The 21,344-nt window shown below is 44.8% G+C and overlaps 1 long non-coding RNA gene and 1 other non-coding gene across 2 annotated transcripts; one reads left to right on the top strand and one right to left on the bottom strand.

Annotated features, from left to right (window-relative positions):
• Nucleotides 1-3,511: 3,511 nt before the first annotated feature.
• On the bottom strand, nucleotides 3,512-3,584 carry TRNAK-CUU (transfer RNA lysine (anticodon CUU)). The gene has a single exon. It is a non-coding gene; the product is annotated as a tRNA-Lys (tRNA).
• A 14,743-nt stretch (nucleotides 3,585-18,327) lies between these two features.
• LOC123100728 (uncharacterized) lies at nucleotides 18,328-20,583 on the top strand. Its single transcript, XR_006448453.1, has 5 exons — nucleotides 18,328-19,051; nucleotides 19,334-19,390; nucleotides 19,502-19,615; nucleotides 19,715-19,788; nucleotides 20,277-20,583. It is a non-coding gene; the product is annotated as an uncharacterized lncRNA (long non-coding RNA).
• Nucleotides 20,584-21,344: the final 761 nt, after the last annotated feature.

Below are 21,344 nucleotides of genomic sequence, written 5' to 3'. Positions count from 1 at the left end.
CTAGTGGGAACCCCGTTAAACATTTTCAAAATCCTCAAAAACCTAACAGAAAAAAAATTACGGGGCTTTCAAGATCTGGAGAGGCAAAAAAATTCAAAAAATTTCAAATTGTGGTCAAACTGTGGTCAAACAATGGTCAAACTAATTATTCTAGAATATTAGTGTTACTAAATAATTATTTCAGTTTTTTTGAATTTTGGTCAAATCTGGTCAAAGTGTGGTCAAACAGTGGTCAAACAATGGTCAAACTAATTATTCCAGAAATATTAGTGTTACTAAATAATTATTGTTTTTTAAAACAATAGTTTCAAACTCAAACAGTGAAATGTGTCACTTCATGCTCAAGCTAAATTCCTGAGGGTTAATAGAATTGACATCTTACTATTGTCAGGAAAACAACAAGTGCAGACTTGGAAACGAGGAAGAATAGAACCCGGAAGTTAAGCGTGCTTAGGCTGGAGTAGTGAGAGGATGGGTGACCGTCCGGGAAGTTAGATGATTTGGAATGATGAGGGGTGATTAGAGATTAGAGGATAAATTGAGCAGTGATGAGGGGTGGTGATTAGAGATTAGAGGTTAAAATAATTTGAAAATCAAATTTTTTTTTAAAAAAAATTCGAAATTTTTTTTTCAAAAAAAAAATATCATAAAATTTTACCAACCGGGACTAAAGGTGGAGCTCCAGGCTGCGTCCACGTGGACGGCCTTTAGTCCCGGTTCGTGTAAGAACCGGGACTAAAGGGGGGAGGCATTAGTAACGACCCTTTAGTCCCGGTTCAAAAACCGGGACTAAAGGCCCTTACCAACCGGGACAAAAGCCCCCTTTTCTACTAGTGATTTTTACCCTGAAGAACTAGTCTGAGCATATTCGAACAATGCCTTCAACAAGGTAATGATGCAAAAACATCACCATTGCCAGGTATAACCAAGTCGGGCCAAAGCTAGGTTTTCACCCCGGAGCTCGAGACCGGGTACTCGATGAGGGGTGGTGATTAGAGATTAGAGGTTAAAATAATTCAAAAATTTGAAAATCAAATTTTTTTAAAAAAAAATCGAATTTTTTTTTTCAAAAAAAAATATCATAAAATTTCCTTTAGTCCCGGTTGGTAACACCAACCGGGACTAAAGGTGGAGCTCCAGGCTGCATCCACGTGGACGGCCTTTAGTCCCGGTTCGTGTAAGAACCGGGACTAAAGGGGGGAGGCATTAGTAACAACCCTTTAGTCCCGGTTCAAAAACCGGGACTAAAGGCCCTTACCAACCGGGACAAAAGCCCCCTTTTCTACTAGTGATTTTTACCCTGAAGAACTAGTCTGAGCATATTCGAACAATGCCTTCAACAAGGTAATGATGCAAAAACATCACCATTGCCAGGTATAACCAAGTCGGGCCAAAGCTAGGTTTTCACCCCGGAGCTCGAGACCGGGTACTCGAGAAGCACCACCAACAAAGTCAATCTTGTGTTGTTGCCACCACTTTTCCAGGATCCTAACAGCTACATGCGCTGGGCTAGAAAACCCAAAAAAAAATCAATGAGATAGGACCATGATGTGCAATACTTTTTTTTTGAAAAGGAGGATGACTCTAGCCTCTGCATATGTGAGATGCATGCAACTACTTTATTAATTATTCACAAAGACCTTACAAAATAATACATCAATATGTCTGAAGCCGCCATCTTGGCAACATCTGTGGCTACTCCTATCCATTGATGAAGAGCTTCAAAAAGTGTTAGCTGAATACCAATACCTCTCACCTATAAGCCTAACATCTAAAGTCGGAGGCCCCAACCAAGCCACACACCAGGCCTGGGCACAAGCCGGTCCGTTGCACTCTCATAGGTTGTCGCCACCGTCTTCCATCGATCCATCTTCAGAGCAAATACTGACGCATAGACCTTGCCAGGCATGCTTTCGACGCCACCATGGCGCCAGAAAACATCTCCTCTCTACGCACAGCTATCATCACACATCCGTCTCCGAGGCCCTACCGGGCCACACCGCCGAGACTCCACGTCGCCGATGCGTCACATGAAACGCCGCTCCACCGCAGATACCCCCCACTGGTCCCTCGAGCCTATGCATACCTCCAAGAATGACTCCCCCAAGAGGGATACGGCAGCACAAGAGGGCCGCCGTCATCTGATTGAACGATCTAGGGTTTCCCCCGAAGGTGGCGTATAGGGGTCTAGAGCTTCTCCACAATGATGCCTTCGGAAAGGGGACGGCACAGAAAACGCCGCCATCGTCGGCCTTGGCAACGAGCCAAGAGCAGGGTTTCATCCGGATGCACTCGAGGAACCTCCATCCAGCCTCGTGTGCACGAGGCCGCTACCGATCACTGCCGCCGCCCATGGAGCAGGCCGCACCGGCCAGACCAGCAGATCTGACCAGAGGCTAGAAAACATGTACAACCAATCCATTCACCAGGTCCTCCATGCCGTAGCCGCCAATCCGAGATCCAACCGGCCGCAGAGCTGCCCGCCGCCACCGCGAGGCAGGGCCGGCCGCCGCGTTGCAGGACCCAACCAGCCACGCCTCCACACGCCGGGGGCCCCGCCTCACCCCAAGCCGCGGGAGGGAAGGAGAGACCTCTGCCACCGCCATCTGTCCGCTGGCCTTAGCCCGGCGGCGTCATGCAGCGGCGACGGCAAGAGAGTAGGAAGTAGACCGGGGCTCGGCGGCGGCTAGGGTAGCGGCCAGGCCAAGTTGCCCGACGCGGGAGCGACGCGGCGGGATGGAGCCTTGCCGCGAGTGGCCCGATGTGCAATACTTAGACATGTCTAGATATGCTTTTGGAAAACCCGTTTCTTTGATATTTGCGTGAGCACAAGTGTCATCTTCACGTTCCAACGTAGTACACGTCGAAGAGGCATTTGTCACCAAGTGTTAATCACACGTAGTGGGTGGACGGAGCCGGGACAGGTAGCTAGCGACATCACGCATTTCACACTAGCGTTAATACAGCAGTAGGTAACCCCTAAAAAAAATACTTACATCAGTAGGTAGCGCCATATATATACGCACTACAAACAATAAGAAATGGCTCCTCACCAGAACCACGAGAGCTAAGCTAGCCATCCCCAAGAAATGGCCACTACGGGCAAGAAGCTGCGCGTCCTGCTCATGCCCTTCTTCACCACCAGCCACATCGGGCCCTTCACCGACCTCGCCGTCTGCATTGCCACGGCCAGCGCAGACGTAGCCGTGGAGGCCACCGTCGCCGTCCCGCTCGTCGAGTCGCTGCTCCTCCAGCGCACCACTGCAAAGGTCAAGGTGGCCACGTACCCGTTCCCGGCCGTGGACGGGCTCCCGGAGGGCGTCGAGAACCTTGGCAAGGCTTCCCAATTTTTTGTTAAGAAATCGGTACGAATTCGAAGGGGAGGGAAAAAACAGAACACAATGTTTACACATTTAGTAGTTATTAAGAAAATCAGTACAGTAAAAAAAGAGTTAAAGAAATTATCAGTAACCAAAGATTATGCAGGCACACCAAAATGGAAAAACACATTCGCCCACCGTGGGGCTCGAACCCACGACCACAAGGTTAAGAGCCTTGCGCTCTACCAACTGAGCTAGACGGGCTAGTGCATGAATGTTTTCCAAGGTCTTAACAGGTCTGTGGTGAATTAACAGCACCACCAATGAAGTACTCTGTAGAACACCGAGTAGCTGAGTATAGCAAACTGAAAGTATCTTCAAAAGATGGTGATCAGTAAGCTGCTACCGCAACTCAATGAGTACCCTACCACTGAAAGCATCATCACCATGAAGTTTATGGGAGGAACACCATCAACCGACAGAGGTATTGGCCATGAACTGGCTAACCTCAACATCTAAAAGTTCAAGCTAATTTTTTTATACAAATGACCTTATATATTCTAACAGCTTGAAGTCTCTTCCTACATGCCTTGTTTCCCGTCTCCAGAATCTACTAAACTGTTTTTCTTTTTCAGTTTCACAACAAGCAGAATAGTATTATTTGAAAAAGTGTTAAACAGAAGAGAATCACATGTTATCCAAATCATGTCGCTTAAGAGTCTACCTTCATGTGCTTGATTGCCCTTTTTCGAGTCTTCAGGAAATGGAGGTGTTGCACCTGGAGCACATTTGTGACACCATGTAATCAACTAGACTACATGGTTGAAAAATAAAACTGGACTGGCTGTTCAGAATTCTGTTCCTGATTGTACTAATAATGTGACCCTGGGAGATTCTGAAATTATACTTCTTTGTATGGGAACTATTCTTGAATGTCAATTACGCTTCTTTGCAAATATATCCCAGCAAAATTATTAAGGATTTTGCACATGGTATGCATGAAACAAACATGACAGTGGCCGTTCCCCAGCAAACAAAATAAGAGAGCAAAATGATAATTGGTATGTCAAGTGGTCACACTTCAAAACCACATTACATGCACCATACAATATGAATATATAATACAAAAGGCAATGAGAAAACTATATGTGTTTCTCAATGGAATATATAGGTAATATAGGTTCAGGCCCCCTTTGTTTGGGCTACGGATTCCTGAGAATCACTGCGGCTATCTATTCACGAGAATCACCTGCAGTTTTTTTCCCATAAAAAGATGATAACCCCGGCCTCTGCATCAGATTGATGCATCCAACCATATTATCAAAACAAGTACGATAACAAGTCTGTAGTGCAAGTTTGGCTCTCAGACGGAGCAAAGCAAAACTAAATAAAATGGGTGCCACATCCAGCGAAAACAGTAACAGGCCACGATGCGAATATCCAATTCTGAGCCCGGGCTCATCTGCACCCGGTCAAGAAATAATTCATAAAAAATTCAAACAAATCCATTTTTTTGTGCATGGTAGATAATTTGGTGCGTGAGGTGCGCACCAAATTTCAAAGCATTTGGACATTTGAGTAGCTCTCAGCAAAAAAGACAAATTGGGTCAGAACAGTATACGAACAGTACACTATTTAACGGACCTCAAATTTGTCTTTTTTGCCGAGAGCTACTCAGATGTTCAAATGATTTGAAATTTGGACCGGACATCACACACCAAATTATCTACCATCCCCAAAAAATTGGAATTTTTTTTGAATTTTTCTAGTATTTGTTTTTATTTTTTTATTCAGCGTAGGTGCAGATGCTCCTGGGAGCCAAAACACCTCACTCGCCACGGTGCCTATACACCTAGCATATTAGTAGCTCGCCATCCAAATCGGTTGAAGATAGCATGTGCTACCGTCTCCTATCGGTTGCACCCAGTATCCAAACGCTCCCTGGAGTCCGCATGGGTGAGTAACGACCACGTACGGATCCAAGCAGCTTTGTAGAAAACCTCAAAAAAGGTGACAAAGTTTTTCCGGTTAAAGATCATGTCATTCCTAGTGTTCCATATAGCCCATAATAAAGCGCATACTCCTATCCGAATATGTCTCGCTATGTTTGAATCCATTCTATTTAGCCACGTTCCAAATAACGTGTTCGTGCAAGTTGGAGGGTGAACGTTAAAGGCTATATGTATCTTACGCCACAATAATTTTGCCAATGGGCAGTCGAGAAAGAGGTGTTGAATAGATTCATCCTGGTCGCAAAAACTACAAGGAGAACTACCAACCCAGTTTCTCTTAATCAAATTATATTTCGTCAAGATCACTCCCTTATGAACAAACCACATGAAAATTTTAATTCTTAGCGGAACTTTCACCTTCCATATGTGAAGTGATCTCGGAATTGGCCTAGTATCAATAACATCCATGTACATGGACTTGACGGAGAAACTACCAGTCACTGATAATTTCCAAAAAATGGTATCTGCCTGGTCAGAGAGTTGAACTGCCATCAATCTACGGACCAAGTGCAACCAGGAAGTCCACCATTCCCCCACCAATGACCTCCTAAATTGTATATTAAGGGGGACCAAATTCAATACTGTAGCAACATAATCTTCCTTGTGTTGTACAATATGATATAGAGTGGGATATTGCAAGGTTAAGGGTGTCTCTCCTAACCATGTATCCTCCCAGATTCTGGTAGAAAGACCATTACCAACAATAAATTTAACCCTCTGAAAGAAGGAGACTTTCATCTTCATCAGCCCTTTCCAGAAAGGTGAGTCATGAGGTCTAACAGTGACCTAGGCCAGAGTCTTAGATTGAAGGTACTTATTATGTAAAATTTGAATCCACGTACCCTCGGTCTCAGTGGATAGACGGAAAAGCCATTTGAAGAGAAGGCATTTATTTTTAACTTCTAAATTATCAATCCCTAACCCACCTTGATCTTTGGGCCTGCAAATAATATCCCATCTGGCCAACATGTATTTCTTCTCGTCCTCACCAGATTGCTAGAAAAAGCAAGATTGGTAGAAGTCCAATCTTTTCCATACCCCTACTGGTACCTCAAAGAAAGATAGGAGGAACATCGGCAAACTCGTCAGCATCGAGTTTATCAGTACAAGGCGACCTCCATAAGATAAGCTTCCCCTTCCAGCAGCTTAGCCTTTTTTCGAAGCGATCTTCAATGCACTTTCACTCCTTATTAGTCAGCCAGCGGTGATGAATGGGAATCCCTAGGTAGCTAAACGGTAGCGAACCCATTTCACAGCCAAACAGTTGTTTATATGCGTCTTGTTCCTCTTTGGCTCTCCCAAAGAAAAACAATTCGCTTTTGTTAAAGTTAATCTTAAGGCCCGACAACTGTTCAAACAGACAAAGCACTAACTTCATATTTCTAGCTTTAGCAATATCATGTTCCATGAAAAGAATCGTGTCATCGGCGCATTGTAATATGGACACTACCCCATCCACAAGATGCGAGACTAGCCCATTGACTTGGCCATTCTCTTTAGCCCGACTAATAAGGACTGCCAACATATCCGCTACTATGTTGAACAAGACAGGAGACATTGAGTCACCCTGTCGTAATCCTTTATGTGTTTGGAAATAATGACCAGTGTCATCATTTACCTTAATCCCAACACTACCTATCTGAATAAAGGAATCCACCTATTTCCTCCAGGCTTCATTGAACCCCTTCATCCGCAAGGCTTGTTGGAGAAAGGGACATTTGACTTTGTCATACGCCTTCTCAAAATCCACTTTGAAGATAACCCCATCTAGTTTCTTCGAATGAATTTCATGAAGAGTCTCATGTAGGACCACAACCCCTTCTAGGATGTTTCGCCCATGCATGAAAGCAGTCTGAGTTGGTTGTACAACAGAATGGCCAATCTGTGTGAGCCTGTTCGTGCCAACCTTAGTAAAAAATTTGAAGCTCACATTAAGCAGACATATCGGTCTGAACTGCTCAATGTGCACAGCCTCCTCTTTCTTTGGCAACAAAGTGATTGTTCCAAAGTTTAGATGGAATAGCTGCAGACGACCATTAAATAAATCATGGAACATAGGCATAAGATCTCCCTTAATGACATGCCAGCACTTCACCCATCCGGTCCCGGAGCTTTATGGTGCTTCATCTGTGATATCGCTTGAAACACCTCTTTCTCAGTAAACGGGGCAGACAAAACCTCGTTCTTATCTGAATTGTATGTCATCGATTGTGTGCTCATCAAGCGACACAAATTTTTCTTCGGGAGCCTGCAGCTAATCAGTATCTAGATGTTTGTTTACTCTGTGTTGGTCAGCTTTTTAGGAGTAGAGGGTGTTGTGAAATATCAGTAACGTCCAATTTTATCATACTAATGTCACTGAACAGAAAATGGAGACATCATACATGCCACTAATTTTAAATGAGAAAATCCATGCATCTCCTGAATATGCATACTCACTTATGCCACTATCCAAAGAATCCATTTTTAGGGAGAGAAAAACGTGGCTCGTCCGTCCTCAAACGGGTTGGGGCTTGGGCAGCGCACATGGAGTCGGGGGCCAATGTGGACCTCCGGTGCGTGAAGCTGGACCTGGGGAAGAGAGGGTGGTGGTGCCACGATGGAGATCAGGAGCAGTGGCGGATGCGGAGATGAGGGGCGGCACGTATCAGGTGGAGCAACGGAAAGGGCGCGCAGCAGAGCTTGTGGTCGGGATATGTAGAGGGGCAAAGGTGCCGGGATCCGCACGCTGTCGTGCTGACGGGGCTGATGACGGTGGCGGCGGCCAAAACCCTAGAGAGACATCGTCTCTCTGTTCTATCTTCTGTGTGGCAGTTTGATCGTAATAACTTTGAGAACTTGGCCTATTTTTTTAACCTGGGTAAGTGGCAGCTCAGGAATCAGCAAAATCGCTGATTCCGGCTTCCGGCTGTGTGTAGTGCGTTTTCCAGAATCGATTCTGGAAAGCTAATGTGAAAAATCTAAGTGTTTGTTTGAGATCCAGATTTTGGATGGCCTAGAATCTGAGAATCTCTAGCTAAAGCCCAAATAAAGGCCACCTCAATGACATTAAGTATGAGACGAGACCGAACATTGGGCTGTGGAGATGCCCTAACACACCCAGCCCCTACATCTAGTAATGTATACGGCCCTCCATTATTCAATTCAAAGGTTTTACAGTATCCAGGCATAGAAAACGACATAGGCACCATGCGAAGGTACACAAGGTGACAGACACAACCTTTTATTGTGATTGGTTACAGCTACATGCATTTGTCACTACTATATGTTTCATACACAATAGGAATGCAAAATAAAACATCTCAGCTTCAACTAGCGAGTTTATGAGGGCCGGAGGAACGAAATAAAGTTGAGTTCTGTTAGAGAGAAGGAGAGTTGTGCTTTGTATGACCAGATCATACTGCGTAGGATGCATGAAGATATACAACAGAAGGCCATTGGTGTGAGCACCATTGCTTACAGTATCATATATCTTTCTAGCAATGAACAGCAATAAAGACTTATATGAATGATTAACAAATTTCACTAGGTTTAGTTAAGAGTCACTGATGGTTATACTACCAACATCGGCAATGATGTTTCCACAAATCAAGAATACTGGGAGGATATGGAATTTTGTTTGCTGGGAGCGCATCGCGTAGCAGGGGCGGTAAGGAAAGGCACCATCGATGCCACTACCATGTTCCTCGGGCTCTCTTAAAAGCCACTGGCGTAAATACTGCATTCTCGAGGTGTTAATGTGGTATGCAACTGCTCTGCTGCGAATATCAAGGAGGAACACGTCTTTGTAAGGATGAAGTCCGATGATTTCATTTGGCTGACTACACCTTTATCAACTTCGATGAAATTGTCCTCGTCTTTGTTCCATTCTTCTTCTTTGTTGCTATCAATTTGTTTGAACAAGCTGATAGGTGCTTTCCTGCTTGCGACCATATCCCATGTCACCCATTGTTCTATTTTTAGTGAGTTATGCTGCATCACATACACGTGCCGGCTGAGATCAGCCTCGTGTGCTAGCGTCCACCCAAGCTGGTCGTTGCACGATCTTGTCAACGCCCATATTCGGAGCAGCAAGTCCTTATTGAGCTCCGCGTAGCGCACACCTTTCTCATAGCTCGGGACCTTCGAGATAGCTGATAGCTTTTCCCTGCGTTCCTGTAGACTTCTCCCGGGAGCTGAACCATATCGTACGTCCCCTCCGGGCAATGCAGGATCATGAGGACACCATTCTCACAAGCCACGGATAGCGACCCATGCCAGTAGTGTGCTGATGGCCAATTAATATCATGCGCAAAAGCTTCCACATTGTAGAGGTTGCTGGGGGTGCAGTTCCCTGGCACGAACTCTCGCATCTCCCATTGTTTAGTTTTTGACGAGAACACCGCGGAGTGCACAATCATAGCCCATGGCTCTTCGGAACCCAATGCATTGATGGAGTACATCCGGTCAATCTTTGACACCATGTACACTTGGTACACCTCGTAGTGCAGTGACACAACCGGGGTTAAAGGCAAGGAATATACCCTCAATTCTGCGGTGTGGCCATATGTCCGATGGGCGAGGCAGGGGAGCGCAGCGTACTGTCGTAGGGTTGCACACATAAGTATCGCCCTGTGTTTCATCACGGAGGAGGAGGAGGAGGCCGTTGCAGTGCTCAGTTACACGGGCCCATCCGTGCCAAAAGTAAGGACGCCGAAATTTAGGCTTGTCAGTGCCGCTCGAGCGGGACACCGGCGGGGCGAGGAAGTAGGACTCGTCCCGGCATCCGAACTGATTGGTGAAAACACTGGGGAAGCGCGCGACGTGAAGAAGCAAGGTAGGAGTCTGTGGGCGTCGACGATCACGCGCCATGCGTGGCAGACGGTCCGGGGGACCGGGCAATGGCGCGTGGCGGTAGGTGGCGGAGGACGTTGTGGAGCACGTCGTAGGGAAGGCAAAGGCCGCTGCCGCCCGCCGTGGCGTTCATCAGGGCGCTGCTTTTTGTCGCGGCCGGACGCGCCGCACCGGGGACGATCACCACGCACGAGCCGAAGAAATCAATTATTGACGATTTGGAGTCGGTGGACCTTAGCTAGCTCCAGGCAGTGTGTATACGTATATATATAATAACACGTGCAGTTTGTATCCGTATCGTGATCGTGATGGATCGGGCAGTATGTCGGAAGTCGGACTCGGAGTAGGGAGCAACGCCCGTATGTCATAATTACTGGCGATTTTATACGGAGCACGGCCAGGCGAACGTACACAGTATTAATGATATTTAGTACTCCGAGTGTAAGTCATCTTACGTTATACATCGCGATCAAGGCGGAGAGAAAAACGAGAAAACTTAATATCTTTTTGCTAATTAATAGCATTGCATGCAATGAACTAACCACTGCATATTATGTTTGGTAGTTTCAAGTAATTGAAAGCATGCACGGCCCACATCTTTTATTGGTTGATATGTCACAAAACAAGAAACAAGGTGAGAGTTAATGTATCGTGCCTAAGTGTTTTGGGATTATTTGGTTTTCATAAGGTGACTTACACACCTAGACGGAGGGAGTATGCTTGATTGATAATACTTCTTCTGTTGGGGGCTTCACGTTCACAATGTAGAGTGTAGTCAGCAAGAGTATTACAACTCGTACATAAATCCACGTGTCTTGTGAGTTGAGAGTGGATTAATTGCAACATAAAGATTTGTCAGAGGAAACTTAGCTTCATCTCAGAAAATATGAATTGCCAGCCTCTCATTCATCCCATAACTGGTGTGTTAACATACTTTGGAAACAAACACAGGTGGGCAAAGTAAAGGGTCAAATTGTACACGTGCACACCGCAACACATTTAGCCAGCGGAGTAGAAGCAAAATAAAATGACACGTACGGTGATTGAAAGGAATGGAGCACACTAAAAGGGAGATCGATGGTGAGAGACGCACGATGCACAACGGAGCGGCCGGACGGCTGCCAGCAGATCAGGGGCTCGAGAGAGTCTCGCACGTGGTCTTGCAGAAGGTCATGCAGGCGCTGAACATCTTGTCGACGCAGGCCATACCCGCCGCCGGCGAGACCGCGCAGACGGCCTGGCACATGCCCGGAGCGAGTGCCTCGCACCCCGGTCGGCATTTTGGTCGGCAGGCGTTCTGGGCATCAGGGCACGCCAATCCACCGCCGGCCGGCGCCGTCGAGTACCCCAGCCCCGCGGTGGTCTGGACCAGCAACATGGTGACGCAGATGGCGACAACGGCGGCCGTCTTGAGCGCGGAGGCGGCAGCCATTGGGGATGGATGTGCGTTGAAGCAGATGAGGCTAGCTACAAGGAAAGGAATACCGGGAAGTTTGATCACCAGAATCAGAACCAATAGATGGACTACTCGTACTGTATGAAAGAAGGGGCGGGCAATGCTCTTTTATAGGCAGAAAATATAACGCAAAATAATGATAACACGAGAAACTCGATCTCCAGCTTGGAGAAGTAGTGGTTGTCACCGCATTACCAACCTACATATGAAGTGTATATAATATATACGTGTGCTGATCACGTACACCATGTAACGTGTTGACTTCCAGGGATTGTGCAACTAACATGTGATACGCTCATGTTATTATTATTGTTGTTAATATTATTATCACAACATACAGATACACACACATTTCATCTAGCTGCAAATGGTATTCTCCGATTTGTGTATTTATTGCTTTTACGCTGCATTTTGGCTATAATTTCTAAAAAGTGTTTCCGATTTTGCAAATTATATACCGTGTTTTTTTTTCGAAAAGGGGGGACTCCCCGGCCTCTGCATCAGAACGATGCATACGGCCAACTTATTAAATAAAAAATAGGTTCAACAAGGTCTTAAAATCTGAAAACGAAAATAAAGGAGAGCTCACAAAGAGCTAAAAGGGCAAAAAAAAAAAACTAGCCATAAAAAGCCACAACCGGCTGGCATAAGAGAGATAGGTAAACTAATTGCCTATCCTATTACATGACGGCCATCCAAACCGGTTGAAGATATCCCGTGCATGCTACCATCTTCCAGCGGATAGATCCAGTAACCAAACGCTCCCTGGCCTCCGTCGGAGTGAGTAACGACCACATACGGATCAATGCAGTGGCTCGGAAAATAACCTGCAAAAAATGAAAATTTGTTGTTCTCTTAAAAACCAAATCATTTCTGCAGTTCCAGACTGCCCACAATAAAGCACAGACTCCTACGCGAATATGTCTGCTGTTTCAGGCTCTATCACATTAAGCCACGTCCCAAATAACGTGTTGACAGAACTCGGTGGAGTAATATTAAATGCAATATGGACAGTCTGCCATAGAACTTTGGCTAACGGGCAATCAAGAAATAGGTGTTTGATAGTTTCATCCCGATCACAGAAACTACACCTAGTAGGTCATGTCCAATTACACTTTGTGAAATTGTCCTTGGTTAATATAACTTGTTTATGGACAAACCACATAAAAACTATGATTTTCAAAGGAACTTTGACAGCCCAAACATGTTTGGAACTAGGAATCGAGCTTGAATTGATTACATCAATATACTCTCCAGACCTAGTAAGCTTCCAGCGTAATTTATCGGGCTGTTGAGATAGCTGAACCTCCATCAGTCTACTTACTAGATGGAGCCATTCTTCCCAACAATTGCCAACTAGCGTCCTTCTGAACTGAATATTAAGGGGGTTGGATTGGAGTACCGTTGCAACGAACGCCTCACGTCGTTGAACAATACGATACAGAGACGGGTATCGAATGGCCGGGGGGTCTCTCCGAGCCAAGTATCCTCCCAGAATCGCGTACTAGCACCGTTACCAATAATAAACTTTGTCCTACTAAACAAGGTTAATTTGACTTTCATAAACCCTTTCCAAAAATGTGAGTCAGTCGGCCTTGCTGTCACCTGGGACAAAGTTTTGGAGTAAAGATACTTGCTACGGAGGATCTGCGCCCAAGTGGCATCAGTCTCTCTCGATAACTTCCACAACCACTTGCTGAGAAGACATCTGTTCTTGATCTCAAGATTCTCAATACCAAGACCCCCTTGGTCTTTCGGTCGACAGATGATATCCCATTTGGCGAGTCGGTATTTTCTTTTTAGTTCATCGCCCTGCTAGAAGAATCGTGATCGATAAAAATTCAGTCTTTTCCTAACTCCAACTGTGACTTCGAAGAACGACAAAAGAAACATAGGCATACTCGTGAGAACCGAGTTAATGAGAATTAATCGGCCTCCGTATGACATGAGCTTGCCCTTCCAGCAACTCAGTTTCTTTTCAAAGCGGTCCTCGATACACTTCCATTCTCTGTTTGTTAGCTTACGATGGTGGATTGGTATACCTAAGTACGTAAAAGGTAAAGTCCCCAATTCGCATCCAAACAATTGCCTTTATGCCTCTTGTTCGTCATTGGCTCTACCAAAGCAGAACAATTCGCTTTTGTGAACGTCAATCTTTAACCCGGTCAATTGTTCAAAAAGGCATAACACCAGCTTCATATTTTTCGCTTTGGCCAAGTCATGCTCCATAAAGATGATCGTATCATTGGCATACTGTAGGATAGACACACCTCCATCAACTAGATGAGGTACCAAGCCACCCACCTGACCAGCCTCCTTAGCCCTTCCTATCAAAATTGCCAACATATCAACTACAATGTTGAACAGGATAGGGGACATCGGATCCCCTTGTCTCAGGCCCTTATGTGTCTGGAAATAATGATCTATGTCGTCATTCACTTTAATTCCAACACTCCCTTTTTGCGTAAACGATTCTACCTGACGGCGCCAGGCTTCATCAAAACCTATATACCGTGTTAGAAAAGAAAGATATATGGATTATTCACAACTCTTTTGTACTTAGTACTTTTAAAATTTCTTATGGTTTACGAGCAGTTTTACAAGCTCCATTCAAGCTTGGCGAAGTAGTAGCTGTCAGTGCGTGTTGCGTAACCGCAGATTCGCTCATGTACACCATGTGACGTGTTGACTTCAAGGGATTGTACAACTAACAGCAGATCCGCTCATGATGTAGTAGGGAAAATATCCTGTGATACCAAGCTAGGATCACACGATTCCATGATGCCATGTTTCAAAATACAAAATTTTGGACTTTAAAAAACTTAAACAAAAATTGTGGATTTTCATAAGACATATGTCTACTAACCCGAAACATTTAGATCCAAAATCGAAACACACATTGAGAAATAAAAAAGACTAATTCTGCATTAATAGTGTCACAAAAGACAAAAGTAAGTTTGCCACTATTTACATGTAGATTTGTCTTTTTTGTTTCTCCTTGTATATTTCAAATTCGGATTTGAGATTTGTGAACATCCACAGTTTTTTCAACAAAAGAAATATTGGAACACAAATTTTGAGTTTTGAAACATGGTATCATCTGATGCTTTTCCTGCGTGCGGCTTGGACATACTACTTCAAATCTTCCAAGAAGGATGTTATCTACGACACGCCGGATGCAGTCCGGCGTTGGAGCTTGGCTGCAAGAAGACACCGCTGCATGGGAAAACTTCAAATCCGAGATGTGGCGTGAAAATAACATGGCCTTCAATAAAGACCGATAACTTAAAGGCACTTCTTGAATCAGCTTTCAAGACCGACAACCGAAGACGAGGAGCAGTCCAGAAGAACCGAGGAGCGTCCCCGACTTGAAGACCGGTTCAGGGGCTACTATTGGTGTCCTGGACCAGGGGGTACTTACGGTGTCGACTCTCGGCCAGGTGGGCCAGGCCGAGGACCTCGTATGTTGACTCTGTCTTGTGCCACTTCGGGTAGCCCATGATGCATCCAGAGATAAGAAAGGAACCTCCTCAGGATGCTCCTCAGAGCTCAGGCACTCTCGATCGTCGGATCTGTTTTACCAGTCAGTGCTAACCGTTCGATCGCGGCCCCGAGTGACATCGTCCGTTGGATATTTCATCAATTGACGTAAGCCATCGGATATTCTTATAGATGGCAAAGGTGGGCAATTCGGTGTTTTGGGCGGGGGTAGAATCGTTGTTTCGCCTGCTTGAGAAAATATCTAATATCGAACCCTAGCCAGTCCACTCCCGCTCCTGCCCGCTCTCCTCTCCGCCCCGCGCGCCCCCCGTCCGATGTCTCCTCTCCTCCCCTCCCCTCCCGTCGACCACCTGCCTAGCCGCCGGATCTCCCCGTCGAGCTCGCTCCTCGCCGTCGCTCTTGCAGGCGCCACCGCGCTCACATTCTCCTTCCCCAGCCCAGCGATGATGGAGGCGTGCGGCCATCCCTCCCCGGGCGGTGGTGGAGGAAGGGCGGGGCCTCCACGGTTGTCGGCGGCCTCCTCCACGACCATCAACCCCTCATCCTCGGGCCTCATGAGCGACCTCTTCGCGCTCTCCCGCGACCCCGCGCACCCGCCGCGCCTGCTCTTGGTGCAACCGCGCCTCCGCCGTGGCGCCCTCCACCTAACCCTAGACTGGCCACATGCCCGGCGGCGAGGACATCCTGGGCGGGAGCGGCCCTGGCTCGTGGCAGCGAGGCCATCCCCGACTTGCAGAGACGGCTCCAGGCGAACGACGGCAGGGCGAAGCCATCCTGGGCGGGAGCGGCCCTGGGCGCGACGGCGGATCCCATCTCTCCCTCCTCCATACATCTATCAACATGCTTTGATTCTCCTATCTCTTCTTGATTTATTTTCTCTCTGAACTGCAGCATGAAGAGGCCAGATTCAACTTGAGGTGGGGAGTAGGCCCAACATCAGTCTGGCAACCAGCAGATCCATCTTTCTTCGTTGGTGATTTTGCCCTCAGGTATAACTCTAATTCACCATGTCATGTTTTTGTCATGTGCTTCTCCGTTTAGAGATAGCTATTTTTTGATCAATATTTTGCGTGAGGAAGCTATAGGAAAGCGAATAAAATATCGGAAAGGTGCACGTTATCCAGTCCGTCGATTTCCCGAGAGGTTCGTGCCACAAGCTGTCACAGTGCAGGTCATTTGTTGCCTGGCGGCTGTTTTCTAGGTCAATTAGATTTTTTTACTCCTTATCTACTAGGGATGCAGTGCTAGGCAGTAGCTCATGGGAGGACGGTGCTGTCAGCACCGCAGACTGACCGCTATAGCTGATGCGCCATTTGAGTTGACAAGTCAAAGTGTCAACTTTTGGCAGGACATGCTACTGTTACCACATGAGCTGTTTTTCAATTCTTACCACACGTGAAAAGCTGCCTCACACAAGCTCCATTGCTTGCATCGGGACGAGTGAGAGAGGAGCTGTGAGAAAGGGCAGAAATGAGGAAGGAGAGAGAGAAGATTGAAGCGTGTGAGAGAGAGAAGTAATGAGTAGAGAGAGAACACACAAGAGAGGATTAGAGAGAGAGAGCAGGAAGACAGAGAGAGAAAAGAGTTTTGTGAGAGAGAGGGTTAGAGAGAGAAAGAGAGAGCGGGAGTATAGAGCAAGAAAAGAGAACGAGAGAGCGCATGCATTTTTTAAGAGAGAAAACTGGAGGGAGACAGGAGATGGTACAGAGCATGAGCAGGTTACTGTTTTACGTGTTCAGCTTACTTTTACATGTTCTGCAAATCACACCGGGCTAGCAGGTCATGGTTGAGATCTCGAGAAAATGGAACCTGCTATGAATGGTGTAGATAGGGGGTACCTACATCCGAGAGTAGAAAAGCCAGTCTCATAAAATATACTATACAAAGCATGTTTTGAGACGTGAGAGAAGAACAGATAGCTGGAATGAATACAAAGTATTTTTACAGCTATTGCTAATGTGTGATTAGTAGTAGGACTTACTGTGCTTTTTCTGCCTGTTGATTGCCTCATTTATTCATCCAAATAGTAAATGAGAACAGATAGATTCAGTTATTTTTGGTTTTCCAGGTTCATATTCATATCGTTATGTAATGGTAAACGAGATGGCATTCTGCCGCAGATAGTTAGTGTGGATCATTTGGTTGGTGCTCCTGAATGGTAAGATTGATCAGCTGTCGTGGATGCCAGGGCTGGCTGCCTTCTGTGTACTGTGGCGAGAAGTAGCAGCAATATGTCGGCTCAGTCCCAATGGTAATTTTGTTCGCTGTTTTGTATTGTTCAACCATATATGTTTGTCTCTTGCTGATGACCTTGCTAACTTGAAAATCTGCGGTGCCATATTGACTCCCTCTGGCACTTCACCTATATGAATTTAATTAGATGTATGTAGATAATTCGGCGTACAAGGACCCATTGTACTCCTTTTCTTTTTGTAGCCTTGCATTGAAATATTTAACTTTTTGTATAATGAATCTTTTCAGAGAATTGCCACTACACCTAAAAAACAAGAGTTTCAATTGTATGAAGACATCCATGCTGATCTCACAACAACATACGAGGTAACACGCTGATCTCACAACAACATACGACCAATTATTTGCATATCATATGTATATCAAATTAAAATGCATTTTTGTTTAATACTATAAGTAGATGTTGCCTGCATTTCACGTTTTCTTCATAAAAAAGAGGAGGAAAATGAACAACTAAGAATCACAGATCCAGGACCTCAGACACATGCATATCATGGATCAGCCGGTGGGTTAGCTTTTTCCCCTATCCTCAAGTGGTAGGAGTTTAGGTATGGAATTGTTCTTTTTATCTGTTGTTCTTGCATCTTGGAGTGTAGTGCCAGATTAGCTGTCAACTTTGTTTGGGTCTGGCGAATAACATGGTAAATAGCTGAAAAGGTCTAGACTGGTTCAGTTTCTTGCCTAATTAGAAATAACTCCCCATTTTGATTTCTTCAATTTTTTGGACAGCGGCCCCTCCTCTTCTCCATGAGCAAGCACTCCGGCCATAGCCTCGTCTCTTCTCCTCTCTGGTCGCCATGGAGGTGGGTGGTTGATGTTTGTTTCTTATATTGGTGATGTGTGTGAGTTGATTTGTGCCTTTTCATCTTGATCTGTTTAGCGTTGGAGCCCTTGAAGCATTCGAATGGAGCACATATTGGCATGCTCGGTTCATCTTAGGTGAGTGTGAATGTTGAAGTGTGATCTCGTAGCATTAGGCTTACAATTTAAGAGATCTTCCAATCCATTTTTCTGGATTTCGGGGATGTGTACAGTGGAAAACTATAGATAAATAATATTTCTTTGTTCTTCTTTCATGTTTGAGAGAGTGACAATACCTACATTCCTATTAGTGGGCTGTATATATTCTCTAGCTGCTTGCAGTTTTCTTTCTTGCAGTAATTTATTTGACATTTGTAACAGCAAAATGATATGTCAACATGCTCTGATTTTTTATGGCACTTCTAGAGATTTCTTCTCATATTATAGATGGTGTGTGATCTACTTCTTGACATATCCCTAGGCATCTTGACATATCCCTAGACATGTTCTCATGTTCAGCGCATCCAGTTTGGTTGATTATTTTGCGAGGCTTATTTTGGAAAGGCTGCCTGAATCACCAACTTATGTTAATTTTGCATAGGGCTACAGATTACAATCAAACAATCTACAGCTTAGCACTGTTGTATTTCCTGGATTCTCCAATTTGGGATCTGAGCATTGAGGCGTTGAATATGTCTATATGAACTGTAGTAATATATTTCCTGCTACTCGAGCTATCTCTCTCTCTCTCTCGGACGTCTTGGTTTGCAGGCCGCTGCCTGGTGAGGTACTGACTAAGGAGCACAAGTCGCCACCACCACGTACCAGACGATGCCGTCAAGGTCGGCGTCATAGTGACTGTCGATGACTTGCAGGTCCATCTCTCTCTCTCTCTCTCTCTCTCTCTCTCTCAAATGTCAAGCTAGATTCCCTCTTATTTTGCATATCGGAAATGTCCCGAAAGTTAATTGACTGAAATGCCATGTCTTGCGAAATGCTAATGCCATGATAATTAGATGCATGTGGCAGATCTTTTTTTTTGTTGAAATGTTTTCAGATGCATGTTATGGATTGATTCCTGGCCGTTCGATCTTCCGTTTGATATGCCGTCAAATTGTACTGCTAAATAATTGCGTTGTTATTTTCATTTCCTTCAGCTGATGCATTGATCAACACCAGTCTGGCAGAATTGAGCTATAAATATGTTAACATCGGTATGGATTGCTCTCTGGACCATATTTCTCATGACATGTTGGACACAGTTGCTAGGATATTTCTAACAGTATATTGTTTTACTCAACTGTGTTACTTGTCTCTTCTTTCAGATGATTGGTGGGCAGAATTAAAGAGGGATTACCAAGTAAGGAGATACACCTGAGCATTGGTAACTATCGTGCATCTTCTTGCACTCTGTTGCGAGAGACCTCGACAACGCCAAGGTCCACCATCCCTCTTCTCTCTGTGGTTTGCTTGCTTCGATTCGATGCATTTGCTCCTCTTCGTCTGACACAGTCGGTTTGTTTCCTGTCCACACGCAGCTACACGGAAGGGAGGCCGTCTGTCTGGTTGGTGTGCACGCGCCCAACATCAACTCACCTGCCATGCCTCTCCGGTAGCTGATTCTTCTCCGTCTTCTTCTACCATGTACAATTCATCTGGCTTGGAACTATTTATTATTAATCTGATATACATGGTGCTATCAATGTCCTGTGATAGTTTAAATTTGTTGATATTCCACTGGATTGAAAATACCCCCGGAGAAAATGTTGGATTACCTCTCGTTGTAATTAATATTTGTATGGTGGGATTGACTGGTTGTGCAACAGAATATTGGGTATGACTCATATAGTTTGCTGTTTATATTGTACTTAAAGCTTAGGTCTTTTGCGGTTTTGCCTGAAAATATTAATAATTAATCAAACTAATTTAATCTTAGTTCTTGCTGATTATTTTTGTGGGACTAGGAAATGAAGCTTTTTTATTTGTGTTGTACTCTATTCTTTTTATTCTGTTGGTTTTGCCTCCTACAACCATTATTTTAATTAAAAAGCATCTTTCTCTCTCTCTGACCGCCGCTCTTTCCATCGCCTTGGCTTGCAGGTCGTCGCTGGAGCCGGACAAGGTAATGGCTTACCTTACCTGGTGAGTACTGAGTAGGAAGAGCGCAGGACACTACCACCACCACCAGGTACTAGAGGGCACCATTAAGTATGTCGTCGTACTGATTGCCGATAACGTACAGGTCCATCTCTTTGCTGTCTCTCTCTCTCTCTCTCTCTATGTGTGTGTAGTTCTGGATTAGGCTTATCTGAACTACTTAATGTGACAACATATCTTAAACAAGCTTTGTGATTTCCTATGCTCTCTTATATTATCAAAGAAAAAAGAACCGCCCTTATATTATACTCCCTCCGTCCCAAAATTATTGTCTTAGATTTGTCTAAATACGAATGTATCAAGTCACGTTTTAGTATTAGATACATCCGTATCTAGACGAATCTAAGACAATAATTTTGGGACGGAGGGAGTATTTGTTAGTTCCTTTATACTACAAAAGAAACTAGAACTGACTAACAAAACTATGTCAATGATGAATAATGCAGTGTATATAATTCCGGGGCCCCTTTTCTTTCATTTGTTGCTCAGTTAGCTTGTTGTTCTTCTTACCCGTTGTTTTGATTTTGTTTTCTGGGTGCTGTATAGGATACTAGGTTAAAGATTGTTCTGATTTATATCGATGTTGTTGATTATCAAAATCAGTGGATATTATGTAGGGTGCTTCTCCTTTAGATTTGATGTACTATGTCTTCTAGCTTATACTAGATGATTTCTTTCCATGGTTTTTGATAGTTATGGATATGTATCTAATAATCTCATTTTGTCGTCAACCAATTACCCATCTAGCATTTCTTCAATTGCAGTTCTGTATCTTTTTCTTTACATGGTTACTGCACTATTGAAGTAGTTGTATTCTGGCCTCTTTCCATTCGACCTGGCTTGGCTGACCAGAGCCCAGAAATAACATTTAGTTCTGGTTGTTTTGATCGAGTAAGTGACACCTAACTGTCATTGATTTCTTGGATTGTTCGTTATCTTGAGCCATGGCTGGTACTGAATCTGAATGTTTCCATCCACTACAAGAAATATGTCAACTTGTGACCCTCACTA

This window comes from Triticum aestivum, chromosome 4D (genome assembly GCF_018294505.1).
Source record: "Triticum aestivum cultivar Chinese Spring chromosome 4D, IWGSC CS RefSeq v2.1, whole genome shotgun sequence".
NCBI classification, from domain to species: Eukaryota; Viridiplantae; Streptophyta; class Magnoliopsida; order Poales; family Poaceae; genus Triticum; species Triticum aestivum.
The sequence above is the reverse complement of the archived record's forward strand: the minus strand, read 5'-3'. Positions and strand labels throughout refer to the sequence as shown.